Here is a 20,929-nt window from a genome sequence, read left to right on the forward strand (position 1 = left end):
AGAATTTTTCCTGCAAAAAACTTAAACGAGTGTTGTATAACAAAACATAATCACCTACATTAAACTCACTCTTTTGTATCCTTTTGTCATGCCATCTTTTGACTTTTTCTTTAAATAGTTTGGCGTTCTCATAGGCCTAGATTCTCCATTCATCAAGTGAGCTAATGTCAAATAGCCTCTTCTCACCGGCAAGTTTGAAATCTTAATTGAGTTCTTTAATAGCCCAATATGCCTTGTGTTCTAGTTCGAGAGGTAAGTGACATGCTTTTTCATAAACCATTTTATATGGAGACATACCCATAGGATTTTTATATGCAGTTCTATAGGCCCATAATGCATCATCAAGTTTCTTGAACCAATTCTTTCTAGATCTATTAACAGTCTTTTGCAAAATTAATTTAATCTCTTTATTACTCAATTCTACCTAACCACTAGACTGTGGATGGTATGGAGATGCAATTCTATGATTAACATCATACTTAGCAAGCATTTTACGAAAAGCACCATGAATAAAATGTGAACCACCATCAGTCATTAAGTATCTAGGGACTCCAAACCTTGGAAAAATAACTTCTTTAAGCATCTTAATAGAAGTGTTATGATCAACGCTACTAGTTGGAATAGCTTCTACCCACTTAGCAACGTAATCAACAGTAACTAAAATATGTGTATACCCATTAGAGGAAGGAAATGGTCCCATATAATCAAAGCCCCAAACATCAAATGGTTCAATAACAAGTGAATAGTTCATAGGCATTTCTTGACGTCTACTAATATTACCAATTCTTTGACATTCATCGCAAGACAAGACAAACTTACGGGCATCTTTGAAGAGAGTAGGCCAATAAAAACCGGATTGCAATACCTTATGTGCAGTTCTATCTCCAACGTGGTGCCCTCCATATGCCTCGGAGTGACACTTGTGTAGGATCTGTTCCTGCTCATGCTCAGGTACACAACATCTAATAACACCATCTACTCCTTGTTTATAAAGGTGTGGGTCATCCCAAAAGTAATGTCTTAAATCATAGAAAAACTTTTTATTTTGTTGGTATGTGAAACTAGGTGGTGTAAATTTAGCAACAATGTAATTAGCATAATCAACATACCATGGAGCAATACGAGAAGCATTTATGACAGCTAATTGTTCATCAGGAAAGCTATCATTAATAGGTAGTGGGTCATCAAGAACATTCTCTAACCTAGACAAGTTGTTTGCAATGGGGGTTCTTAGCTCCCTTTCTATCAATAATATGCAAATCAAATTCTTGTACCAAGAGAACCCATCTAATAAGTCTAGGTTTAGCATCTTTCTTTTCCATAAGGTATTTAATAACATCATGATTAGTGTGAACAGTTACTTTGGAATCAACAATACAAGGTCTGAACTTATCACAAGCAAATACAATTGCTAAAATTTCTTTTTCAGTAGTAGCATAATTTCTCTGGGCACTGTCTAGAGTTCTACTAGCATATTGGATAAATTTAATTTCTTATCAACTCTTTGTCCTAGAACAGCACCTACAACATAATCACTAGCATCACACATAATTTCAAAGGGTAAATTCCAATCAGGTGGCTGAACAATAGGTGCAGAAATCAAGGCTTTCTTAAGTATTTCAAATGCTTCTACACAATCATCACCAAAGACAAAAGGAACATCTTTTTTTAAGAGATTAGTTAGAGGCCTAGAAATTTTATAGAACTCTTTAGTGAACCTCCTATAAAAACTGGCATGACCAAGGAAACTTCTTATACCTTTGATGTCCTTAGGAGACGCTATCTTTTCAATAGCATCAACTTTAGCTTTATCAACTTCAATACCTCTTTCACAAATTTTATGCCCCAAAACAATATCTTCATTAACCATAAAGTGTCACTTCTCCCAATTCAAGACAAGATTAGTTTCTTCACGTCTCTGCAAGACCCGATCAAGGTTGCTTAAGAAATCATCAAAAGAAGTTCCATACACGGAGAAATAATCCAAGAAAACCTCAACAATCTTTTCAAAAAAGTCAGAGAATATAGTAGTCATACATCTTTGAAAGGTAGCAGGTGCATTACACTAGTAGAAAACAGGGCTTTCGTTTGGCCAGAAAAGAGCATTAATCCCGGTTACATTATGAACCGGGAATAATGTGAGCATTAGTCCTGGTTCGAGCGGCGAGGGCACCGTACATGCATTACTCCTAGTTCAAATGCGACCTTTAGTCTCGGTTGGTGCCACGAACCAGTACTAAAGGGTGTGATGCCCATTAGTACCCCATTTCCAAACTCTACCCCCCCCATGTGTCGCCATTTCAGTTTTGAAAAATACAAAAGAAAATGATAAAAAATTCAAAAAATAAAATTCTTCGAGATGTAGTTATATTACTACATCTACTAGTTAGGAAAATTTAAAAACTTAAATTGGACATGTTTTGGAAAAAGTGTAGGGAAAATGTAAAACGGCTATAACTTTGCATACGATGTCAGAAAAAAAACGTATAATATATCAAAAAATTCAGCACGAAAATCCGCATCCTATTTTGGCAACCTATGGCCTGTTTGCAAATTTTTAGAATCCTCAAATTCTAAAAGGAAAAAAAGTTATGCTCAAATTTTAGTTTTTTTTTGAATTTGTGTTAAATCTGGTCAAACTATGGTCAAACTACTTATTCAAGAAGTATTAGTGTTAGTAAATAATTATTCAAGAATATTAGTGTTACTAAATAATTATTTCAGTTTTTTTGAATTTTGGTCAAATCTTGTCAAACTGTGGTCTATGGTCAAACAATGGTCAAACTACTTATTCAAGAAATATTAGTGTTACTAAATAATTATTTTAGTTTTTTTATATTTTGGTCAAATCTGGTCAAACTATGGTCAAATTGTGGTCAAACTACTTACTCAAGAAATATTAGTGTTACTAAATAATTATTGTTTTTTAGAACAATAGTTTCAAACTCAAACAGTGAAATGTGTGACATCATGTTCAAGCTAAATTCCTGAGGGTTAATAGGATTGACATCTTACTATTGCCAGGAAAACAACAAGTGCAGACTTGGAAACGAAGGAGTATAGAACCCGGAAGTTAAGCATGCTCAGGATGGAGTAGTGAGAGGATGGGTGACCGTCCGGGAAGTTAGATGATTTGGAATGATGAGGGGTGATTAGAGATTAGAGGTTAAATTGAGCAGTGATGAGGGTGATTAGAGATTAGAGGTTAAAATAATTCAGAAATTTGAAATTCAAAAAAAAATTCAAAAAAAATCATAAAACACCAACGCCTTTAGTCCCGGTTCATGTAAGAACCGGGACTAAAGGGGAGGCTTTAGTAACGACCCTTTAGTCCCGGTTCCAGAACCGGGACTAAAGGCCCTTATGAACCGGGACAATAGGACCTTTTTCTACTAGTGTTACATAAACCAAAAGGCATATGTCTATAAGCAAAGGTACCGAAAGGGCAAGTAAAAGTGGTCTTATCCTGATCCTCTTTTGACACATGTATTTGAGAGAAACCAGAATAACCATCTAGAAAGCAAAAGTGTGTATGTTTGGATAGTCTTTCTAGTATTTGATCAATAAAAGGTAGAGGGTAATGATCTTTTCTAGTAGCTTTATTTAATTTGCGGAAATCAATGACCATTCTATAACATGTAACTACTCTTTGTGGGATCAATTCATCCTTATCATTAGGAACAACAGTAATACCTCCCTTCTTAGGGACACAGTGGATAGGACTTACCCAATGACTATCAGCAACAGGATAAATTATACCTGCCTCCAGAAGGTTTAGTATTTCATTTCTTACCACTTCTTTCATCTTAGGATTTAACCATCGTTGGTGATCAACAACTGGTTTAGCAACTTTCTCCAGTTTTATTTTGTGCTGGCATAGAGTGGGACTAATGCCCTTAAGATGAACAAGAGTATATCCAATAGCAGCACGGTGCTTCTTCAGAGTTTTCAATAATTTCTCTTCTTCATGCTCTGAAAGGTTAGCACTAATAATAATAGGATATATCTTCTTTTCATCAAGATAAGCATATTTAAGAGTATCAGGTAATTGTTTAAGCTCAAACACGGGATCACCCTTGGGTGGAGGAGGATCCCCTAGGATTTCAACAGGCAAGTTGTGTTTCAATATAGGTCCCTATTTAAAGAATACTTCATCTATTTCCCTTCTTTCATTCATAAACATATCATTTTCATGGTCGAGCAAATATTGTTCTAAAGAATCATTAGGAGGGACGACAATGGAAGCAAGACCAATAATTTCATCTTTACTAGGCAATTCTTTATCATGGGGTTTTCTATGAAATTTAGAGAAATTAAAATCATGAGACATATCCCCTAAGCCAACAGTAGAAATATCTTTTTTGCAGTCTATCCTAGCATTAACAGTATTTAAGAAGGGTCTACCAAATATAATGGGACAAAATTCATCTTGTGGGGAACCAAGAATAAGAAATTCAGTAGGATATTTAATTTTCCCACACAATACTTCAACATCTCTAACAATCCAAATTGGTGAAATAGTATCTCTATTGGCAAGCTTAATAGTAACATCAATACCTTCTATTTCAGCCGGTGTAATATCATGCATAATTTTTTTGTATAAGGAATGAGTTATTGCACTCGCACTAGCACCTATATCACATAAGCCATGATAACAATGATCTCCTATTTTAACAGAAACAACAGGTATGCCAACAATAGGTCTACGTTTACCTTTAGTATCAGGTCTAGCAATTCTAGCAGCTTTATCGCTGAAATAAATAACATGCCCATCAATACTACCTACCAAGAGATCTTTAACCATAGCAATACTAGGTTGAATTTTAGTTTGCTCAGGGGGTGTAGGTGTTCTAGCATTACTCTTACGAACCACAATTAAAGCTTTAGCATGATCCTTTATTCTAACAGGGAAAGGTGGTTTCTCAATATAAGCAGTAGGAACAATAGGATCAACATTATGAGTGATAGTCTTTTCTTCAACTTTAATAGGTTCTACTACTTTTACTTCAATGGGAGGATGATATTTAGACCACTTCTCCTTAGGGAGATCAACATGAGTAGCAAATGATTCACAGAAAGAATCCACTATCTCAGAGTCAAGTCCATATATAGTGCTAAATTCACGAAAAGCATCGGTATCCACAAAAGATTTAACACAATCAATCTTAGGTGTTATACCTGACTCCTTACCTTCCACTACTGCAGGATGCTGCTAACGCGACACTACGATCAGAGACCCTTCGAGAAACTGTGTGCGATGCAATAATCGCAAATGATGGTGTTAGAGAACCATCTAAAATGTGCAAAGCTTTGCGATGATGGATGCATCAAACACGGTTCAGATTTTAGTTGCGTGTGCGATGCAGGGCATACATTTCAGTTCAGTTAACTGTTTGCGATGAGGGAGGAACAAAAGAAATGGGCATCCAGACGAAGGCGTGTGCGATACACAACATACGGTTCACTCGGATGAACTGTTTGTGATTAGGCAACACAAAAGAAAAAGTCAGCCAGATCAAGGTGTGTGTGCGATATACAACATGCGGTTCACTCGGATGAACTGTTTGTGTTGAGACAAGAGAACATAAACGGTTCAATATAACAAGATGTGTGTGGTACGCGGCAAACATGTTTGTAATCAGAAATGTGTGGGAAGACTGATAACAACACAGACGATTCCTGTTAACAAGCCATGTGTGTTGTGAGCAAACGATTGCTGGTATACAATCGTCAGTGATTGATGAAATTATCACTGACGGGTTCCCTTGTTTAGTCTGTGTGCGATGTGATTTGCTCTGTCTATAGAGCATCAACAAATATACTTAAAAAGACAACATTGCATAACCAAATTAAGCATACAATTAGACAAGTGACTACACAAATAACATTTTCACACACCAAAGTAAGCAATTACATGCATACCAAACTAGGAGAAACGAGGATCTAATCATCTACTTCTTGTTACAATGACGCTTGCCATTGCTCTGGTTCCGGCTGGATCCCTCGCCGTTTTGGGGAAGGAGGCACTTCCTCATGTCAAAGATCCACCTGTACATCTCATAGCATGTGTACGCCTCCTTGGCCACGTACACGACGTGATCTTTGTCGAGTTTCTCCATCCAGGCTGAGTGCTAGTCACGCTTGTCGTTGTTGTAGGAATCCTTCATGTCTCTATAGTAGGGATCGATGATGGCCTCGGCGAGGTGAACCAGTGAGTCCTTCTCATGCTCCTTGCTGCTCCAGATCTTGTATTAGCCCTGGATGTCGACAAGATTCTGGTAGGCGATGCCCGAATTCTTGAGCACCTTGACATCGTTGGTGATGTCGACCGTAGCGAACATGTAGCGGGTGCTGTTGACAAACCTGGCGAAACTCTCACAAGGCCTTGTGGCCAGGCAATAGTGCTAGAAGAGGACGTGGTGGCCCACGCACATCTGGGAAATAGCGACCTTGGGACGTGACCCAGCACGAGCATGCTCGATGTTGAACCCGACCACCTTGTACTTCTCATCGACAAGCAATAGCTCCATGATGCACATGGAGTGCTCCACCCAGACCGGGTGATTGGTGTACACCATCAAGAGCTCCTCGAACCTTTGGTGGGTGTCCATCACAGCATGGATGGTGAACTGCTGCTCGTCGTCGGCAGCCGCTCGGAGCGCCATTGGAGCCGCGCATGATACTCTCTAAGAATTTCTCGTGGTGGGTGTGCTTCTTGCAATGGTGGGGCGCGATCGAAAGGTTGAAGAGACACAAGGTTTAAATAGTCACTATAACAAATGGGGGCCAGCCGGCCTGTAATCGTCACGTCTTGTCACGGCGTTCATATTGGCCGCTGTCGGTGTCAAAACCGGCGGATCTCGGGTAGCGGGTCCCGAACTGTGCGTCTAGGCGGATGGTAACAGGAGACAAGGGACACGATGTTTTTACCCAGGTTCGGGCCCTCTCGGTGGAGGTAAAACCCTACTCCTGCTTGATTAATATTGATGATATGGGTAGTACAAGAGTTGATCTACCACGAGATCGGAGAGGCTAAACCCTAGAAGCTAGCCTATTGTCTGATTGTTATTCGTCCTACGGACTAAAACTCTCCGGTTTATATAGACACGGGAGAGGGCTAGGGTTACACAGAGTTGGTTACAATGGGAGGAGATCTTCATATCGCATCGCCAAGCTTGCCTTCCACGCCAAGGAAAGTCCCTATCCGGACACGGGACGAAGTCTTCAATCTTGTATCTTCATAGTCCGGGAGTCCGGCCAAAGGTCATAGTCCGGCCATCTGGACACCCCCTAATCCAGGACTCCCTTAGTAGCCCCTGAACCTGGCTTCAATGGCGACGAGTCCGACGCGCAAATTGTCTTCGGCATTGCAAGGCGGGTTCCTCCTCCGAATACTTCATAGAAGACGTTGAACATAAGGATAGTGTCCGGCTCTGCAAAAATAAGTTCCACATACCACCGTAGAGAGAATAATTTCCGCACAAATCTAATCTACTGACGTATTCCGCAGCGTGACATCATGCCATGGTCAAGCCTTTATTTGAATTGTTTTACTGTTCCACCTCAGCGCGTTTAGCGAGGCGGTTTCCTTGGCACGTCTTGTCGAAGCAGAGATCGTGTCCCCTTATTCCGGGATTCTCATCAATACGGGCGTGGGTAACCCAACCGCGCCATTAACCGCGGTGCTTGGGAGATAAGCGAGTTTTATTAGGCCGGTGGGGGCTCGTTGTTTCGGCCGCCCATATAAGGGGATGAGATTCTACCCTTTCCATTTACGCCTTCTTCCTCCTTTGCCTATCCGTCCCTGCGCACTCGAGCTCCAACGCCCAAGCCCACACTTCCCACCTCAATCTTCTCCAATCATGTCCGGAGCGGGAGGTAGATGGATGGCCTCCTCCATCACGGAGGGGCAAATCAAAAAGCTGAGGGAGGCCGGATACATGTCTGATGACATCGCGCACCGGCTTCCAGATGTGGGGCAACTCATCCCCACCCCCAGGCCCCATGAGAGGGTTGTTTTTCTCCCCCATTTCCTCCGCGGACTGGGATTTCCTCTTCACCCGTTCATCCGGGGGCTCATGTTCTACTACGGCCTGGACTTCCACGATCTGGCCCCGAACTTCGTCCTCAACATCTCAGCGTTTATCGTCGTGTGCGAGGCCTTCCTCTACATCCAGCCCCACTTCGGCTTATGGCTAAAGACTTTTAATGTCAAGCCGAAAGTAGTGGGCGGCTGCCAAGTGGAGTGCGGAGGTGCCATGGTGGGCTGGATGGCCAACGTCCTATGGCTCGAGGGCTCCTTTGTGGAGACAATTAAAGGGTGGCAATCGGGGTGGTTCTACATCACCAAGCCGCGCGACCCCAAATGGGCGGCAGCCCCCGAATTCCGATCCGGCTTTCCCACATGGATCACCTCCTGGAAAGAGACGGGCCTAATGTGGGGAGATTCGGAAGAGCTGACCGGACTCCAAACCGGCGTCCAAAAGCTGGTGAACAAGAATCTCAAGCTTGTCAACATAGTCCAGGTCATGCTTATTCGCCGTATCCTCCCATGCCAACAACGGGCCTTCAAATTGTGGGAGTTCGATCCAGCACAGCACCAAGCCCTGAGCGGGATCTTCGACACGACGTACGAGGATGCCTGGAAGGTGCTATTCAAGGGCGCCGAGGCCCCCGCATCCGCTATCGAAGATCGTGGATTCAGCTCGCGGCGTCGGGCCAACGAGGTAAGCTATTATACCCTTTACAGGACTCCTGTCTTTCATAGTCTGACTCTATGCGGGATCTAAACTCCCCTACCTTCGACAGGACTGGCTGAAGAAGTCCGAGCAGGTTATCTGTCCGGCTCCCTTACCAGAAGACCCAGCGGACGTCCGATTGACGGGGCTGCTGGTTCCGACACCTCACGTGGTGCCGGAGAAGAAGGCCAAGAAGAAGGCCACGGGGACTCGAAAGAGATCCCGACGCTTGGTGGTGTCGGATTCATCACCCGACAACCCCGAAGCGCCCTCCGCCTCTGAAGACGAGGAGGAGGAAGAAGAAGCCTCTCCCCCTCCAACGGGGGGAGGAAAGAAAAGGAAGGCCGCCCCAACTGGGGAGGCCGGAGGGTCCAAGAAGGGGAAGACCCTTCTGCCGGACTATGCCTCCGATGCCGAAGACGGCGGGGAGGAATGGCCATCCAGGGTCAAGCCCCTGGCAAAATTGTAAGTGTCCGGTTACCCGAATGACTTATGGCACTCCTCTATTATTCGGTAGTTTCTAACACCGAATTTAATTATGCAGTCCGCCCAGAGCGCAGCTCGGCGATTCGTCGAGCGGCTCCCTAAATTCGTCGGACGTGAACAACGCTTCACTTCCGACGGCCTCCTCCCCTCTCCCTGCGGACAGCACTGAGGTGGAGTCCCGAATGGGACCGAACCAGGAGGAGGTGGTCCTGGAGGCGCCCCAAGGCGACCTCCCGGGCTCCAGGCCCAAAGGGGGTAAAGCCCGAGAGGGATCTAAGTCCGGCCCTGGGCCGGACACTGCTGCAGAACCATCAACGGTTCCAGAGTCCGACAGGCGGCGCCTTCATAAGAAGGGCAAGCCTATGACGCCGGCGACCTCCGTCCACCCGAAGGCGCCGGATAATTTGCTGGAGGTGCTTAACGGCACCTCCATCGACGAGGAACACCGCACTGTTATGAGTGCGGTGATTCAGAAGGTTCAGTCCGCCAAGAGCGGGCTGGCAGAAGCCTGTACAAGTCTGTTAACAGGCTTTGAGGTATGTGTTCAAAACATATAAAAATGTTATCGCATAGACAGTAGCCCCTGATGCTCGGTTCGGCGTTCGGAAAGAAAAGCCGAGCTGAGGATCTAAAAAGATATACGCAGGAGTTTAACATAAATGTGTCAATATGGGAATGCAGGCTACGCTGCTGACCTCTGCCGCACTGACTGCGGAGGTCAATGTATTGAAGGAGAGCCTCGATCGGTCCGAGAACGAGCTCGGCCGTGCCAAGAAGCAGCTCGAGGACAAGGAGGGTATGAAGTACCACATGTAAATGTATATAGAAATACTTGGTTGCAAATAATGACAGGACCAACGTAACTATTGCAGGGGCCACGGCCGAGGTGGTGACCCTGAAGGAGGCGGTCTCCAAGGCCGAAAATAGTGCGGCCTTGGAGCACACCGAGCGAGAGAAGCCGGAGGCGCGGGTGGCGGAGGTGCAGCAAGAGCTCCAGGCTCTCGTGGAAAAACACGAGAGTTTGGAGCGTGACTCGAAGACTCGAGAGTCCGAGCTCGCCTTGGCTCTTGAGAGTGCCAAAACCGCTAAGGCCGAAGCCCAGAAGGCCCTCTAGGAGATCGAGGTGATGAAAAAGATAGCGGCGGGTAAGGCATTCTTTATGCAAAGCAAGAATATAAAAGTAAATTATCTGTTACTTACCCGGATCCGGAGCTCTCCAGGAGCGTTCGCCGATCTACCCCGGAGTGTGTCTGATGCTGCCGCGTTCTACCGAGCCGAGAAGGGGAGCTCGACGGAAAAGGTGTTCTGGTCTCAGTATGCTGAGGCCGAACATCCGGTGCCCCTGAGCGACCAGCTGAAGCAGCTGGTCGAGCTCCACAAGGTGGCCGAACATGCCATGAAGGGCCTCATAGTTCGGCTGTGGCCTGGAGAGGCCATGCCTGGGAGCTACTTCGGTCTGGTGCGGCGGCTGGTGGACGCGTGTCCGTGGATTGAAGTCATCAAGTGCTCCATCTGTATTGAAGGTGCCCGTCGGGCCCTTGCCCGTGCTAAAGTGCACTGGGGCAAGCTGGACACGGAGAAGCTTTTGACGAACGCGCCACCGCTGGGCAAGGAGTATCGCACGTCGGAGATGTATTATAAGGGTGTCCTAAAGGGTGCCCGCCTTATAGCGGATGAGTGCTCCAAAGATGTAATTTTTGAGTAGACTCGCATTTGTTATCCTGTACGCTGAAAACTTTGTTCATGTGCGTTAAGCAATGCTTGTTAATTTAAAATATTACCTTCTGTGCGGCCGTTTATCAAATCTGAGAGATGCAAGTCGTCGGCTTCTACCCCCATGCCATGAGTGCTGGGGTGTTCGGGATAAACCTAAGCGCTCTTGTTCCCATTATTGGGTCCATCTAGGGAGGCACTCAGCATAATGAACCAGGCCATCGGACTTATAATGCTTTATCACTCTCACTTAGCCATAGAATTCTATAATTTTAAATTTCGGCGAAGCCCCTAGTATTCGGAAGACCGAGTTCGGGGCGATATCCACGCCTTGGCCAGATAAATCTGGCTCCTCGCTCTAAGCGGCATAAGTCTTTAAGGACTCGAAAAACCTCGCGAACAACGACCGGTCTCTCGCACTATCATGACGGTCAATTATAGCTTTCTCTACTGAGGTGTTAACCCAGCTCAACTGGGGCACAATCGCAGTAGTTCTCCCAGCGCTACCTTAGCCAACATTGCGGAACGTAAGGTACCAAAACATGGGAGCCGGGCAAACCCAACTATTGACCCAAGACATGATTCAGAGCCGATGCATATAATGCTATAAGTTCGGGGTGCCGCACTCAGGAGAGTGTTCGGTCTTCACACACCATGTTATGGGGTACCTAAGCCCCTGGTGTATTGGCCGTACCAAAGTGTACGGTTGCATAATGTCATGACTGAACATATATGTATAAAAATAGATGAATACAATAAAGGATAAGAGCTATGTCTTGTTTATTAAAAAGGGCTGCTATGAAAGCAGAACGATACAAGTAGTGTGATAAGCAAGAGATGGAATTATTTGACATGTCCCCCTCCAGGGGTAAGCTGCGGGTCTTTAAGTAAAAACAGGTATTTAACTCGTTATAGAGGCCACCTGGACATTCGACGTAGCTTGTTCTCGCCCTGGCTGTTGCATCGTGTGTTCGGCGAGTGTATTGCCGGACAGGCCTTCCGGATAATTGGGTCCTGAAAGTATAAAAATAAAAAGGAAAACGGCAGAATAGGGAGCCCCTAAGTGCGGTTGATCCGCATTCTGGGCATGCCGTAGTTGTGCCCCTCCCCTTATGCCCATGGTATTTTCAAAGCGTAATTATGTACGCGTGGTACCGATATCACCATCTGGTGAGGGCTGGGGTTGGGGCCGCACTGCTATGCTTGCTCGGATCGTGCCAGCCGGCTCTGTTGTAGGTTGCTTCGGGCGCGCTTGACGTTGTCCGGACATTTAACACCCGGATTGGAGAGTTGCCTTGAGAGGCTGCTCTGTACTTCTGTCGCGAGGGCTGCTGTGTGCTCCTCCATTCGGAGAGAGCGTTCGGTGTTTCCATTTACCGTGATGACTCCGCGAGGGCCTGGCATCTTGAGCTTGAGATATGCGTAGTGCGGCACCGCATTGAAGTTTGCAAATGCGGTTCGTCCGAGCAGGGCGTGATAGCCACTGCGGAATGGGACTATGTTGAAGATTAACTCCTCGCTTCGGAAATTATCCAGGGATCCGAAGACCACTTCGAGTGTAACCGAGCCTGTACAGCTGGCTTCTACACCTGGTATGACGCCTTTAAAGGTTGTCTTTGTGGGTTTAATCCTTGAGGGATCTATACCCATTTTTTGCACTATATCATAACAAAGCAGGTTCAGGCTGCTGCCGCCATCCATGAGGACTCTAGTGAGGTGAAATCCGTCAATGATTGGGTCTAGGACCAATGCGGCGAATCCGCCATGATGGATGCTAGTGGGGTGGTCCCTTCGATCAAAGGTGATCAGGTAAGAGGACCATGGGTTGAACTTTGGGGCGACTGGCTCCAACGCATAGACGTCCTTGAGAGCACGCTTCCTCTCCCTTTTGGGGATGTTGGTTGCGTGTATCATGTTCACCGTCCGCACTTGCGGGGGGGATCCCTTCTGTCCTCTGTTGTTCGGCGGCCGGGGCTCCTCCTCGTCATCGCTACGTAGCCCCTTGTCTCTGGTTTCGGCACTTAACTTGCCCGCCTGCTTGAACACCCAACAATCCCTGTTGGTGTGGTTGGCTGGTTGTTCGGGGGTGCCGTGTATCTGGCATGAGCGATCGAGTATCCGGTCTAAGTTGGATGGGCACGGAGGGTTTCTTTTGAATGGCTTCTTCCGCTGACCGGGTTTAGAGCCTCTGAATCCGGCATTGACTGCCGTGTCCTCAGTATTGTCGCCATTAATGTGGCGCTTGTGTTTGTTGGGACGTGACCTGCCATTGTTGTCCTTGGTATCCGAATTGCCAGGGCTCTTTGTTATGTTATAGCTACGAGCTAGCCAGCTGTCTTCGCCCGCGCAAAAGCGGGTCATGAGTGTCGTGAGGGCTGCCATAGATTTCGGCTTTTCCTGTCCTAGGTGCCGGGAAAGCCATTCGTCTCGGATGTTGTGCCTGAAGGCTGCAAGGGCCTCAGCGTTCAGACAGTCGACTATTTGATTTTTCTTGGTTAGGAACCGTGTCCAGAATTGCCTGGCCGATTCCTCTGGCTGCTGGATTATGTGGCTTAGGTCATCGGCGTCTGGTGGCCGCACGTAAGTGCCCTGGAAGTTGTCAAGGAATGCGGATTCCAGGTCCTCCCAGCAACTAATTGACTCTGCTGACAGGCTGTTAAGCCAATGTCGGGCTGGTCCTTTAAGCTTGAGCGGGAGGTATTTGATGGCGTGTAGATCATCACCACGGGCCATGTGGATATGAAGGAGATAATCCTCGATCCATACCGCGGGATCAGTTGTGCCATCGTATGATTCGATGTTTACGGGCTTAAAACCCTCGGGGATTTGATGATCCATTACTTCGTCTGTGAAGCATAGTGGGTGTGCGGCGCCCCTGTACTGGGCTATATCGCGACGCAGCTCGGATGAGCTTGGCCTGTTGTATTCGGCCTGGCCGTATTTATCATATCCGGTGTGATGGTTATCGTCACATGATGTGGGGCGCCCACGCGATCCGTAGATTGATCTTGTTTGCCTTGCCTTGTCCTCCAATATGTCTTGCAGGTCTGTTGCATTTCCCCGTGCTCTGGTACTCTTAGAGCGGCGCCGGGGTGCGGCTTGGATTGAGGGCTAAAAGGCCTCTCTGTCACGGCCACGGGGTGGCCGATCAGGCGCATCATACGCTGGTGATGTAGGTTTAGTTGCTTCCTCCTCTAGTTGGGGTAGCAGCCTGCGCTTTGGGTAACTCTTGGAGGGGCGTTCGAGTTTATACTCTTCGGCCGCCAGGACTTCAGTTCATCTTTGCTAGCAGATCTTGGTCGGCTCTAAGCTGCTGCTGTTTTTTCTTGAGGCTGCTCGCCGTGGCCATAAGCCTGCGTTTGAAACGCTCTTGTTTGACGGGATCCTCTGGCACGACGAATTCGTCGTCGTCGAGGCTTGCCTCGTCTTCGGAGGGAGGCATATAATTGTTGTCCTCGACCTCTCCGTCTGCTGCTCTCTCATGAGGGTTGGCTCCTTTGTCCTCCCGCGCTGAATCCTGCTGGAGGGGGTTGTCTTTGGCACTGTCCGGGGTGTTGACGTCTCTGGTGCCGGATTCACCGTTCTTGCTTTGGCGGGATTTAGAGCGGCGACGCTGACGTCGGCGCTTGGGTTGCTTCTTGGAGGGGTCATCCTCCGCTTTTTCATCGCCATCCCCTGCTTTGGGGATGTCCACCATGTATATGTCATACGACGAGGTGGCCTTCCAGTGCCCTATCGGTGCTAGTTCTTGGTCGTCTCCTTCGTCGGCGTCCATACCGTCGATGTCTTCGGAGTCGAAGTCGAGCATGTCGGTTAGATCGTCGACAGTGGCTACAAAGTGGGTGGTGGGTGGGTTTCGAATTTCTTCGTCGTCCGCATCCCAACCCTGCTGACCATAGTCCGACATGGGCTCTCCTGACAAAGAGAGAGACTTCAGGGAGTTCAGGATATTGCTGAAGGGAGAGTGCTGAAAGACGTCCGCGGTGGTGAACTCCGTGATTGGAGCCCAATCGGGTTCGATCGAAAGGGGTGCAGAATATTCGGAGTCCGGAACGGAGTCCGGCACCTTGGAGTCACAGGCCTTGAAAAGGACTAGGCTAGTATTCGTCTCTATCACCATAAAGATTGCGGCTCCTGGGGCGGCGTCCAACCGTCCGTCCCTGGATAGCGTCGTCGGCTCCGAGCTAATGGTCGAAGCAGACACCTGAGCGGCACTCTGGGCACTGTCTGGCGGCAGAGCTAGATCATGCCCATCGAGACAGTGCGGCACGCTCGGCCGTGGCTCGAATCCGTCGAAGATCAAGTCGCCGTGGATGTCGGCCGTGTAGTTTAAGCTTCCAAACCCGACCTGATGGCCAGGGGCGTAGCTTTCGATCTGCTCCAGATGGCCAAGCGAGTTGGCACGCAGTGCGAAGCCGCCGAATACGAAGATCTGTCCGGGGAGAAAAGTCTCACCCTGGACCGCGTCCTAGTTGATGATCGAAGAAGCCATCGGGCCTAAAGGCAATGACACAGAGGAACTTTCAAAGAAAGCACCAATGTCGGTGTCAAAACCAGCGGATCTCGGGTAGGGGGTCCCGAACTGTGCGTCTAGGCGGATGGTAACAGGAGACAAGAGACACGATGTTTTTACCCAGGTTCGGGCCCTCTCGGTGGAGGTAAAACCCTACTCCTGCTTGATTAATATTGATCATATGGGTAGTACAAGAGCTGATCTACCACGAGATCGGAGAGGCTAAACCCTAGAAGCTAGCCTATGGTCTGATTGTTGTTCGTCCTATGGACTAAAACTCTCCGGTTTATATAGACACCGGAGAGGGCTAGGGTTACATAGAGTCGGTTACAATGGGAGGAGATCTTCATATCGCATCGCCAAGCTTGCCTTCCACGCCAAGGAAAGTCCCTATCCGGACACGGGACGAAGTCTTCAATCTTGTATCTTCATAGTCCGGGAGTCCGGCCAAAGGTCATAGTCCGGCCATCCGGACACCCTCTAATCCAGGACTCCCTCAGCCGCAGTGAGGATTCTAGTGCATGCTTGACAACACCGCACAACAGTTTGACCATGCGTGGGCTCGAAGAGGCTCCAAATATATCATCGGTGAGCCTGTTCCGTGCTACCGTGCAAGCTTCCTGCCCGGCTTGGTTTGCCATGCGTCGGCTAGAAGAGGGACAAATCATGGGCGTTTATTGGCAAAAATCTTTGTAAAAACGAAGTGTGTGGAATGACTTCGGTCGTAAGTTTACCCGTGAGTGATGAGGTCAAAGTTACACAGAAGGGTGATGATGGATACTCGAGTGCGATAATTAATTCTTCGCTCTATAGGGAACATGGTGGAAGAAACCAACTGTGTGCAATAATGTCCAAGATCGCAGTCGAGTTAGCTATACAGATCATGTGCTGTGAGATCGACAAGGTAAGCAGATTCGAGAATGGTTAATAAAATCAAATCTAAGACCATTGCATATCAAGTTCAAAATAGTGCTACCAATATACGAGTCTCATACGATGCCATTTCAACGATTGTACCACAAAGGCTTGAAATATTACAAGGTTCAAATTCCAGAGTTATATGGCTCAAATTAGAAGATTACAAGGTTCAAACTGATAATAGAAATGAAATTCGGCTCATCAGCTGCAAACGCTCGCGATGATCCACTGAACATGGATATCAAAGAGGTTCAAACTAATATTACCACTTCTAAGTCTGGTTTTGAAACCTCACAACTTGTGCAAAGGGGTCAGCTACTGAGAAGGCATGTATGGGGTTGACACGATGACTTCTGATTACTCTGTCATTTGAAGTTCCAAAATGAAATTCAACATTTTTGGAGCCTATTGCATTTTGCCATAGGCACCGGCGCTGATCAACAAACCATTCATTTTTTTGAAATAAATGTAGGGCAAACCTCATTACCTTCAGCACCTTTGCTCTGACAACAAAGAACTTGGCGAATATAATCTCCAGAAAGGTCCCTCAATAGGAGTTCAAAGTAATTTCTAAGAGATGCAGATCTAGGCATTCGACGTGATTGTTATATTGTATCACATTATCCACCACTGGGCCTAATCTCATCTGCAAAAGAAGAAAACGTGTTCGTGCCTAGATGCAGTTTGAACACTACTACAGGCCTATTTGGGTTGCAAGATTTGTAAAATGCACTAACATGTCATGTTCGATCTGACATGATTAACATGGGGATTAACATGACAACTTCCATCTTCACAAGATGTTGGAGTGGATGAAAAGTTCCCTAAGAAAACTAGTACAGATGAATCCAAAGGAGAAATGCGTATGGATTGTAACCATATGGATCAAGCATTGTCATTGTAAACTTGGAAAAGGAGACATGTATGTACTGAAATCCTCCAAAAGAAAATCCTTCAGAAATCGTAGTACATTGTCATGGTAAACTTGGAAAAAGGTGTCACAAATTGAACTCCCTTATGGTTAACATTTAACAGGAAAGGAACATCACCTCGATATATAGCTTCTCCAGGAACAAAAAGCATCTCAGGAAAGTGACAACTTGCTCCAGGTTGGGGCCGATAGATTCTAGTGCCAAGGCCTTCATTGTGTGCAGTTTCGCGGTCAGGCTTGTCAGAATCATTTTCTGAATGACAGATGAGCAAACATCTTCAAAATTAGAAATAATGTTAATTTGTAGAAGGAGAGGTAGAAGGCGGCTATTGTACCTGAATGGGTGTGGATCCAATAACAAGTTCGGAGTATTGGTCAGACGAGTAGCCCATCACTGTCATTTTCGGCATAGTAATGACATTGATTCTTGTTGGACCTACTTGATCAAGTACAAGTAATCTCTAAAGTGCAGGTGTGTCGTCAATGACCATACCATGGTACACATCTTGTGATGTCTTCCTGCCGAACCAGCAACACACATAAATAGTCCGGAGAATCATGGAGGTGATGTTGAATGTACTCAAACCATTGATCGCCTGAAGACGAAGGTACTCGAGTGCAGTATAGCCATGGAGCAGGTGCTCCATGTCACCGTTTGAGAGGTAGACGGCGACGAGCTCGAGGTGCTTCAGTCGTGGTAGAATAAGAGCGGGCGTGTCATTAAGGGGGGGGGGGACGGCAGTTCCTGAACTTGGCAATATGCAGCATGGGCGCGAGGCGGAGCGCGGACGTTGGCAGCGAGCGCATTTGCTCTTCGTCAAAAGTGAGCTCCTCGAGCTGATCGAGGGCGGGGATCTAAACCAGTCATCAAGCTTGGCTTAGTCCCTGCCATTGGAACCGAACTTTCCCATTCTAAGGCGTCTGGTTGGGCCAGGGTGACTGCCAAGGATCTTGGAGAACGCATCCAAGCTTTTGCGATGGCCATGGCAGAGCTCGTGGGTGTCGATGAGGTCAAGAGGGGTGAAGTTCCATAGTGGGTGCCACCGCCGGGAAAGGATGGTTGTCCATGCCCCACATTTGATTGGGAGGAGGGAGATGATGACTGCCAACATATCATCAAGGAGGCTGGTGATGAAGTCTATGACTGTCGGAGTCGCTTGCGGTTCTAGCTTTCCCCGCCTCCGCTTGTTGGCAGGCCCGTTATCCACCTTTAAAGTCTCCTTGTCAGCGGCACTTTCTGATAGAAATGAGAGTACAGGGAATATTTAGTTAAAACAGGGCAATAGAAAAGTGTATTGGTAAATAGAAGTTATTAGGTAGGAATATAGTAAGAAAAGGGAATAACAATTGGTTGCTTAAATACTACACCATTCATTTAACATTGTTGGGTAAGTCAACATGCAAATAGTTGAAAAGAAAACTTACTTCGAACAAACTCAGGACGAATGATTTTGTCGGGGAAGTTAGCATATATCTCATGACCAGGCCCTTTTATGTGCAGTCCAATTTTAGTGCCAGCTTTCGGTACATAAAACTTAGAAATTTCTTTCCGAAAGCCAGCACCAAAATAGGAGTCATCACGTTCATCAAGTAATACAGTAGCAACGATTGTAAATCCATGGTTTGTGTGTAGTATGACATCCATGCAGCCTTGATCTATGTAAATGGAAAAATTGTCCACTACATAATCTGTTGCATAGCAAGGGATGCGCTGCAGAAAATGGTAGGATTGTTAAATAAAATATGGTAACATGCAAATATGGGCCCAAATTGAAAGAACCGTAGAGCCGTTGAAATTGAAGGACAAAAATCTATAATTAAACAGATAGGGTAAACATGATGTCATGGAAATATGGGAGTAATCGAAATAACAATACATCATCAATTTTCCTAATATAGAAAGAAGAGGGGGAAAATCCCCTTTGACGTATATGGTGCATGTGGCACCTTTTATCCAAATGTAGCAATATTTAGAATATCTTCAGGAAAGTAGGCCATGCCAGCTGATTTAGGGTGAGATTGAACATACCGCGCACATGCTCAAGTCATCTGGTACAGTGAGATGGAATCTCTGGCAGAGGTCGCAAGGTCATGATGTGTCGGTGCACTGTACACTCTATGAATGAAAGAAAACCCTCAAATCAGCACGAATAAAAATGAATTCATGGCAATTTCTGCCGGGTGATTAAAGGAGGCAGATGAACTGGGATGAGAGATGAGATAATATCTCATTAAATTAGTTACCTTGTCGTCCATGAGAAAAAACCCTCAGTACGGCAGATTCCCCAACCGAGCGGAGCTGGGTCGACCGCGAGCAGCAGCGAGAAAGTCGATGGGGATAGGCGGCGGCAAGCGGAAGTGGCAAAATGCGGTGGGGTTTGACGCCAGCCTAGCGGCGACGGCATGCGTCGAGCTAAGTGGTTACCGCCGCGATTGGCGGTGCCATGCATAGACGCGAAGGAGCTTGTGCAGGTGTGAATGGGGACCGGAGGCATGGTGTGGCGGGCGGGGGTGAGGGTTTTTGTGACGTGGGGATGGCGAGGGTTTTCTTTTTCTTTTTTGAATTGGGTGGTGAGGGTTTTTTGTCCCACAAAGAATTTCGGAGGCAACGGTTTGCTAGAGCCAACCATGTGTGATTGACGCAAGAAGCAAAACGAAAGCCATTGCACATGGTTCAATTTTGGGAACCATATGTAATTGAAGCAACATGCAAAATGAAAGTCATTGCACATGGTTCCAATTTTGGGAATTGTGTGTGATTGACGTACTACCTCCGTCCTGGTTTATTAGTCCCCTCTGTAATTTGTACCAAATTTTGACCAAATATTTGACTAAGAAATGTTTATGCACGTCACAAAAAATTATATCATTGAACACTATGTTCAAACACGCATCTAACGGTATAATTTTTGCTGACCCGCACTAACATTTTGTTAGTTAAATCTTTGGTCAACATTTAACACAGATTACAAAGGGGCCAATAAATAAGGACGAAGGTAGATTCCATCAACCGAACTGATTGTATCCATATCCCACAGTTAGACATAAGTAAACATAGATTAAACATACTCAGACATAGATAATAAGCGTACACGTACACAAGCATAGTTCAACCGTCATTAAGCATGCTCAAGCGTACATAGTTTGATCCCACATCTCATCTCACAAGCTGGCACATGTTGGGGATCGTTGCAGAAATTAAAAAAATTCTACACATCACCAAGATCAATCTATGGAGTAACTAGCAACGAGAGAGGGGAGTGCATCTTCATACCCTTGAAGATCGCGAGTCGGAAGCGTTGCAAGAACGCGATTGGATGAGTCGTACACGTAGCGATTTAGATCGCGACTGAATCCGATCTAAGCACCGAACAACGGTGCCTCCGCGCTCAACACACGTGCAGCCCGGTGACGTCTCCCGCGCCTTGATCCAGCAAGGAGGAGGGAGAGGTTGAGGAAGAAGCCTCCAACAGCAGCACGATGGCGTGGTGGAGATAGAGTGGCAGTTCTTCGGCAGGGCTTCGCCAACCTCTTGCGGAGGAGGAGAGGTGTTAGGGAGGGGACTGGCTGCACCTTGGATGTGGTGTTGCAGCCCTCCCCTCACCCCTCTATTTATAGGGAGAAGGGGGA

Source organism: Triticum dicoccoides, chromosome 6B (genome assembly GCF_002162155.2).
Source record: "Triticum dicoccoides isolate Atlit2015 ecotype Zavitan chromosome 6B, WEW_v2.0, whole genome shotgun sequence".
Taxonomy (NCBI): Eukaryota; Viridiplantae; Streptophyta; class Magnoliopsida; order Poales; family Poaceae; genus Triticum; species Triticum dicoccoides.